The sequence below is a fragment of the Taeniopygia guttata genome, chromosome 3, assembly GCF_048771995.1.
Source record: "Taeniopygia guttata chromosome 3, bTaeGut7.mat, whole genome shotgun sequence".
Classification (NCBI taxonomy): domain Eukaryota; kingdom Metazoa; phylum Chordata; class Aves; order Passeriformes; family Estrildidae; genus Taeniopygia; species Taeniopygia guttata.
The window spans coordinates 18,649,492-18,658,173 of record NC_133027.1 but is presented as its reverse complement, the minus strand read 5'-3'; the positions used below and the strand labels follow the sequence as shown (position 1 = coordinate 18,658,173).

General features: G+C 46.9%; 1 long non-coding RNA gene across 3 annotated transcripts in view; it reads left to right on the top strand.

Annotated features, from left to right (window-relative positions):
• The first annotated feature begins 755 nt into the window (after nt 1-755).
• Nucleotides 756-8,682, top strand: part of LOC115494739 (uncharacterized) — a 63,527-nt gene continuing 55,600 nt past the window's right edge. For all 3 annotated transcript variants that reach the window (XR_012054873.1, XR_012054874.1, XR_012054872.1), the window contains exon 1: nt 756-968. This is a non-coding gene — a long non-coding RNA (uncharacterized lncRNA). The remainder of the gene's footprint in view (nt 969-8,682) is intronic.

Genomic DNA, 8,682 nt, shown 5'->3' with positions numbered 1-8,682 from the left:
GCATTTATCCAGACTATTTAATCACATAACACATATTGGACACTGCTTATTTTAATTCAGTGCTTTTATAAATACTTTTTTTGTATTTCCAAGACGGTGGCTGCCTGGCTGTTTTAGTCACTTTTCTTCCTTTTTGCATCGCCTTTTTGCTTCCGGCTTGGGGACTTCCTCAAGAGTCTGTAACGTTCCAAAGAGAGCAAGGAATAAAAACACAAGTGCCCCAGTGATGCTACTGAGGTGCATTATTCCATGAGGGAGTACTGCAACACTTTGCTCTGTAGTCCTGGTTTTATTTATTCCATGGGGTGGGTTCTTCACACACAGAGAAAGTGAGGAAGGAAAATGGCTCCCGTAGGTTACCGAACGCTTCACGAGAAAGGAGCGGCATTCCGGGCTTGCAGCGGAACCGATCAGCGGCACTGCAGGAGGAGCTCGGCACCCGAAGGAAGCAGCCCCGAGCAGCCTGTGCGAGGTCAGGCTTAGCTCCCGTCAGCGCCCCGGGGCTGCCGCTCCGGCTGTCGGCATGGCTGCCGAGCTGTTCGCAGGGATTACCTGCGCCTCGCCTCTCAGCAGCCTTCCCCACCGCTTGTCACTCCCAGTTTTGACATCTCACTTAAAATTAGATCCTAATTTTGAAACCCGATGCACGCCCGCTCCGCTGGGCAGGCGGCAGCCCCGGCGGGCAGGCCGTGGGCGGGCAGGCCGCGGGCCGCAGCGCGGGGCCGGGCCGGGCTCTGTGCGCCCCAGCACGGACCGGGCCGGGCCGGGCGCCCCCTGCCGCCCGCGGGGGGATCGAGCGCGGCCGCGGCGCGCGGCTCGGCACAAACGCGCGGCAGCGGTGGGAGCCGCGCGGGGATAGCCCCCGGCCCCTCCCGCTGGTTTTCCAACCTTGCCAACGTTTTCCTTGTCGTTTATTTGGTTTTCTCCCTGAAGAGACGTATCAGGAAGAGAGGGTCCTTTAAGAAACGGTATGTGGCTTTTTTTTCCTCTCGCAGGTATTGTCCATGTAGGAATTTTCTCATGTAGGACGTAAGGCTGTATCTGAGCAACAGGCCGATAAAAAATCATTCAGAAGTTTATTTTAGTGCTAAGAAGCCTTTATTCACCCACAAAACTCCAGTGTTATTAAAATAAGTCAGTGAAGACTGTCATAAGCATTCCTATGTCTTGTGTGCCAGTCTGAGAAAAGATATACCAGAGAAGATCCAGCACCCTTCAATTCCATCTATTCTGGAGTGTTAGTACCTAAAATTAGTTCATGTTCAGAATAGGGTTACAAATTGCTTCGCTCTGCAGATACAAATTCATAAGATTCTTCCTCATGACTGAGATTATCGTACCCTTTCTTGGTCACACATGGATATGAGTGCCTAAAACCCTGCCAAATGAAATTCCTCTCTGTTCAATGTAAAAGAACCCTAACCAAATGAACAACCAAAAAACCAAAAAAAAAAAAAAAAGCCCAAATAAACAGGATCAAACCCACTAATCTGAACTTTGATTAAGTTCAAAATTAAAGCCTCTAAATGTATTTGTCTGGAGGCACAGAATATATCTGACTTCCCATTGTGGTCAATAAATGCAAAACAACAATCAGCTATTTCTAGCATAAAAGACTTAGGGTACATTTTACTTACTTAATCATCAGTATCTAGTTCCACCTGGGGGCCCCTTGTGGTTTTTTCTCCTTCAGAATGTGTCCATCTTATCTGCTGTCCTCATGTATGTTGATATGTTGAATAAGTCTCAAAATTGTCTTGTGAGACACCCCACGTTCAGGCAGCTGGACTGAGCTCCAGGGGCTGAACCTCTTGTAGGCTTCAGTGACTGCAATGGAGACTCAGGCAGTCAGTGCAATCCTAGAGGGAGTGTTCCTGTAGACTTCCATACCAGCGTTCTCCTACATTTCCAAGGAAGTTCAGAACAGTGGCTAACTTCAACAGGCATAGAATCACTGAGGTTAGAAAAGACCTCTAATATCAGTCTAACCATTAAGCCAGCACCATCATATTCACTAAACCATATTCCCCTAGTGCCCCATCCATGTGTTTTCAAACACTTTCAGTGATTGTGATTCCACCAGAACTGTTCCAATTCCTGAACACCCTTTCAATGAAGAGATTTTTCCTACTATCCAATCTAAAGTTTCCCTGGCACAACTTGAGGCCATTTCTTCTTTCCTGTCACCTTACCTTTCATGTGGAGGTCTAAGGGCTTATACAGACAAGAGAAATCTTGCTTTTGAGTCTGCATCTCTAGACAGGATCTGGTATTACAAAGCAGACAGTACAGGAAAGGTTCCTCACCACAGTGACAGTAATGACCTCAGTCCTGGATTGAGAGGATGAATCTTGAAATCTTTTGTGCTGTTGCAAACTGCCTAAAATCCAATTGTTTGGGGTCTTTCTTAACGGGGACACTGAGAAAAATCAATCCAAATGCATTGAAGGTGTAAATTTAAAGTGTTAAAACTCACTCTGAGTGTAAGAATAAAGACAATTTATTACTAAATAAGGGGATTCTCAAAGAAGCTTAATGAGGTTTTTATAATCCACTTAAAGGAGTGAATCTCTCTTGCATTTTCCCTATGGACAATCCCTTAATCTTTTGTCATAAATTCACTATTGTTTTTCTTGTTTGCATAAGTTTTATAAAGCTCACGGGGTCAATGCACCAACTAATGTCCACCTATCTGCTGCTCAGCTACACACAGTCACACTGGAGAGACACACTCTGTGAGAACATTGCCGACTATTTCTGAGAGTATGAAAACTGCTGTCACATTGGATTCTCTCCATATTTTCAGTGATTTGATTAAAAAAAAATGTTTTATTTACATGCTTTTCCCCCTGGAGTTGCCAGCCTTTTCTGAACCTCTGACAGTCCCTTAAAACTGAATATTGCTTCTGCCCACTTGTAATCCAGAAGCAGGACCTTAATCTCAGGCCAGCATTGCAAAGCAGAGTACAGACTCATTAAATGCAGGAGGTGTTCCCTTTCCCATTAGAGCTTGGTGTTTAGTGCACATATCAAGAAAACACAGGACAAGGAATTATTTGTTTCTTCCTCATGAGAGGTTCTGAACCCAATTTTTCCACTTGTTCAGAATGCCCAGCTCAGCAGGTTTCTTTTTTTTTTTTTTTTTTCCCTTTCAGGAATCAGGAGACATTCAGCACTAACTCTATCTATGTTGAATTAACGTGTGCAGGGAAAAGGCACTCTGTTTTGGTGAGACACCGCCATGGGAAGCTGGGGTTTAATGGAGAATACGAATGCCTCGGGGAAAACAAAAACAAAACCAAAAAAGTGCAAAACCCCGGACACAAATCTTGAGCGTTTTTTGCCTTTTGGCAGCACAGGTCGCGGCCCGCGGCAGTGTCCCGCCGTGCCGCCGCAGGGCCAGGAGAGGGAGCCGGAGGCCCCGCATCCCGGTCCCGCATCCCGACACGCATCCCGACCCCGCATCCCGGTCCCGCATCCCGGTCCCGCATCCCGCTCCCGTATCCCGACCCCACATCCCGGTCCCACATCCCGGTCCCGCATCCCGACCCCACATCCCGACCCCGCTGCCATATCCCGATCCAGCATCCCGGTCCCGCATCCCGGTCCCACAGCCCGGCCCGGCCCGCTGCCTCCCGGAGCGGGGTCCCGGCGCGGCGCCGCTGCGAGCACGGAGGGCTCGGGGGCTGCGGGAGCCTGCGGTTCGCACAGACCGTGTCCGCGGCGGGGATTCGGCTGCGGACGCCGTGGATGGTCTCTGGGGATGGCAGGCTGGTAGAAAGGGACAGCATCTACCCGGATGGGGCAGCAGAACCATCACTGTTCACAAGCTGGGCAAGGTGGGGTGTAGAGATTCACACTGGGAATGCCGAGGAGAGGGCTGAAGAGAAGAAAGAGGTCAGCAGGGACGTGCAGGGGTTGTGGACTATTTTTTCATCCCATCCCAGGGGTTCAAGGCCAGGGTGAATGGGACTTTGAACAACTTTGTCTAATGGGTGGCATCCCTACCCGTAGCAGAGTTGGAAGTAGATGATGTTAAAGGGCTCTTCTAACCCAAATCATTCTATGATTCTATGAATTTTAAGCGAAGGGTGCAGGATGATGTGGGCAGGAGGCAACTTGGAAACAATGAAACAAACAGCCTGCCTGCAGTACAGGCACATCAGTGCTGAGAGGGTGGCACATGGGGAGGCTCTCACACGCTTTGGAGTCAGTACAAGAAGGGCTGGGTCTGAAGTGCCTACATCTGCAGCATCAGGAGCACGCAGAGCTGTGGTTTAGCTGCGCATGCAAGTGGGGTGGCTTACACGAATGGAGTGCTGTGGTGGAATGGTACAGGCTCTTAAGCATAGGCTGGGAGGAGAGGAGGAAGATTTGCTGTTTATGTGTGAGAGCAGCAGCGATGTGCAGAGTGTGATGACTGCTGAGAACCTTCTTCAAACAACTGGAAGAAGACTTAAGGTTGTAGACTCTAGTCCTCATAGCAGATGTTATCTGATGAAGTGACAATACACTAGGCCCTTTGTTGTACTGAGGAATTCCAAATTGGACAGCGTACTCCAAGTATGGCTTACCAAAGCTGAATAAAGGTGTAGAATCACCTTGACCTACTGGGAAGACTTTCCCTAATGCAGCCCAGGATACCATTGCTCTTTTTTTCTGCAAGGCCATATTGCTGGCTCATGTCCAATTTGGTGTCCACCAAAACCCCCAGGTCTGCAGAGCTACTTTCTAACTGGGGTTGTCTTTCCTCAGGTGCAGGGCTTCTCCTAGCTGAATTTCAGGAGGATCCTGTCAGCCCATTTCTCCAGCCTGTTGGGGTCCCTCTGGATAGCAACACAACCCTCTGGTGTGTCAGCAGAGTGCTGATTTGCTGATAGAACACTCAATCTGCTGTATTTGACCCTCCTTTGGGGATGGACTGGGTGATCTCCAGAGGTGCCTTCCAACTTCTGTGATACTGAAATTCTGTGCTACTCAGCAGTTTTCATACCCCAAGTAAATTACCACAATGAATAAACAAGGGAGAAATAAAAGTGCTAGTATGAGTGCAACACTGCATGAGTACAATCAATATTCATCAAATAGAAAAAGCAAGAAATCAATAAGGTAAAAATTAAACAGTAAAAGGAAAAGAAATCTTCTCTTTCAGCAAACAGGAACAACTGGTCTCCACTGCCACAGACCATGGATTCTTTCTTGTTCTGTGCATACTTTCAGCTAATGGGTCCACATACACAGCAGGGAGAGTTAAGGCTGCAGAGACAGTCATTTCAGAGTTGTTAGATGAGTTGCCTTCAAAATCTGACATTGTTTCCATATGGTGACTTTCCCTTTATGTGCGTAATATTCACCTAACGTATATATGTAAATGAATATCTATAAATATACATATACATTTATACATATATATGCACTCTCTCCTGGGAAGTGTAAATATGTCCTCAGGGCTGAACAGTGGATATTAATAAATTGCCATTGCTCTCTCTGTGAGTACAAACATCTAGGAAATCAGCAGGAAATAGCTAAGGCAGATATTTCAGCACTAGTATGTACACAGTACATAGATGCTCTCCTTACAATTTTTTTGTTAAGACAAAAAGTGCTGATGAAGTTCAGGACTTGTCTTTTTCACAAGGTGAGATCTGGTTGTTCCTTGCATGTTTGTAAGGAGGTTAGACACATAGAAGTTTCACAAAGGAAAGTGGGGTAGTGTGGATCTGTCTGTGTCTATAACTCTGGTGCTCTTCCAGCTGCCTCTGGGACTGTGACAGGGTAGAGAGATGGTGGGTGGTGTGGAGCTCCCTTCATGCACAGCTGTGGAGACCCTCTAGCCACCTCTAGGACCATGATGTGATACAGAATGAAGATATGTGTGTTTCCTGAAGCTTAGGTTGATCCTAGAACAAGATGTCTGCAGTGCTCTCCAGCTGAGTGGTGGAGGAGGGAGAGGACTGACAAGTGCCATGATCTGATTGTGGCTCTGTCTGGAGCTGTGGCTGTCAAAGACAGCAGAGTCAACATATGGAGCAGCCACCCTCTGTCACTATGAGAAACCCTTTCCACCCTGGAAGTCCGAGGCTTTCCCAGCCTCACACCAGGACTGTCCAGCCCATATTTCCCTTTCAGTTACAAGAGCCTCATCCTGGGCCAGTCATGTCACCAGCCCCACTCTAACAAGGGCCAACACAGTCATTCTGCCCACTGTGACATGCCACTACACTATTTGGGCTTGGTTCCAGGAGCTCATCTGGGGGCCTTGTCTAGGCAGGGAGAATGATTCCTATGACTGTGGGAAGCTTCCAGACCCGTAAGATGATGTCAGGGTGCCCATTTGTCTTGTAGAACACTGACAACTCTCTGACTGAGTGGCACAGGAGAGAGAAGACAGGAGCGTGCTATGGTCTGGTCACATCCCTGTCTGAGTGTCTGTCTGCAGTATACAAGAGAAGCAAGGAAGGAACAGCCTTCCTCCATTGCCACAGGCAGACCTTGCTTTCCTACCCTCCCCAGTCCTCCCTGTCTTCTCCTTTCAGGCTTCTTTCACCTGTGTCCTCCATGGCCATAGTGGACTGGTGCAGGTCTTTTAGTGCCCATCTCAGGCAGACCAAAATTCTGCTCCCTCTGACATGGCTGCAGCAGCACCAGGGCCGATGCCCAGAGTTAGTGCTCTGTCACTGAGACACAGCTATTATCTTCCTCCATTCAAGCAAGACAAAACAAATAAAAATAATAGTAACCAAACAAAAATGACTGGTAATGCTGGGGAGGAAAATTAAATAGCTGTAGAAGCAATTTAAAGAACAGCAACTCAGCAAAGGTTAAAGGGTATTAAAAGCTGCAGGTCTTACCCACTACATAATTTTAAAATTCTTTGTGGTAATTCATGCTGAGATGTGTGAGTATAAGTGTTAATTCTGGAAGAAAAATGCTTGTTGAGTTGAATAGACGTAATATTTCACAGCTTTGGAGTTGAACATATCTAATGCCAAATATGGAACCCATGAGTGGTTGACATGTTTCAAGATGTTTCAGCTTGAATTGCAGGACTTGTGTCTTTCTTTCTGAAAAATGATTCTTCCAGGAACTGTCCTGTGCCACGGTGTTTGGTTAGGCACTAGAACAAAATCCTTTAATTAGCATCCCTATGCTTCCTTCACCACAGGCCATTACAGCCTCTTTAATCGGCAGGACCAGAGGCAGTGGGCCCAAACTGAAACACAGAAACCTCTGTCTAAACATCAGCAAAAAAGTTGTTACTGTGAGGGTGACCCAGCGTGGTTGTGGAGTCTCTGTGCTCTGTGATACTCAAAAGCCATCAAGACGCACTTCAGGGCAACTGGCTTTAGATGGTCCTGCTTGAGCAGGAGGGTTGGACCAGATGCCCTCTAGGAATCTTTTCCAACTTCAACCATGCTGTGATTCTGTGATATATATGTATACTGTAGATTATAACAACCAGAAACTTTCCATTATACATCCCTATACAATTTCCTGAAACTTTTAACAGCTTACATGAAAAATTTCCATGCTTTGCCTTAAGATGGAAAATGTTTTCTAAAGTATTTCAGTTATTTTTAAACACAGTTATGCAAACATGTAACTACAGTGCAGTGGCTTTTTATGAGAGGGGAAATGGAGGAAGTAGTGTTAGGAAAATGTTAGCAGCCTTTTTCACCTACATTTACTTCCATGTTGTATTCTCTTATGAGGCTATGGCAGCAACATTAGCACAGCATGTAAAGGAGTGGTTCCTTGGAATAGAGGAAGGTAACAGGTATGGCAGAGGCTTGATCCCCGAAATTGAAGCAGGGGGTCAGGCATCTCAAGGAGCAGGAACTAGAGGTAATGTGTAGTGGTAGGGTTGGAGCATGGTCTTGGGTGCTCCTTCCTATCCTGAATTTCAGCTCTGAAGAACAGGTTGCACACCCACCACATGACTCATGTCAAGGAGAGAGGGTACAACCCCTGTTTTCACAGTGAGACTGGCTCTGTCCTGCACTTCAATATTAAAGCACTTCTCATAGTCTCTTCATGGAGAAACCTTTAGTGCTGGAAGTTTTGCCTTCACTGTTGACTAAAAGCTGGTAACAGCACAAGAACTATGTCTTACGTTGTCTTGGTGCGCTGTCTGCTCCAGTATGCCCAAATCATAAGCAATTAAAATACTTTGGCTTGTTAATGATCTCTAAAGGTATTCTGAAGATGACAGCTGCATCTTCTGTTGGCCTTGAGCACTCCTGGTGTGTGCCAGGATTCCTGAGTCATCCTTGCCCTGCAGTCACACGGCATTTCCGAGCACTTCCCAAAAGCAGGACCCACAGTGCCCCTGGGCACATGAGAAGTGTTGCAGAGATAGGGATGGGAAGGGAAAAAAGGGAAAGTAGTAGCTTGGAGGAAGGATAAATGCAGTGATGCGAGAGCAGCAGCTTCCCAAAAGCAGAAGAGAAGAAAGACGCAAGCAACAGAACAGAGGGCAGAGCTACAAAAGTTCAGAGAGATACAGCCAAAAGTCCCAAGCAATAGAGACAGGAAAGTCTGTAAGCAGTAGACATTCTTGTTCAGATCCCGCAGAGGTGAATTGTCCCTTGCTGTAGGACAGCCACCCACTAGAGCTGCTCTATCACTGCCTTCCTTCCTGGGCAGGAGAGAAGAAAAAAGGAAAGGCTCAGATTGAGATGA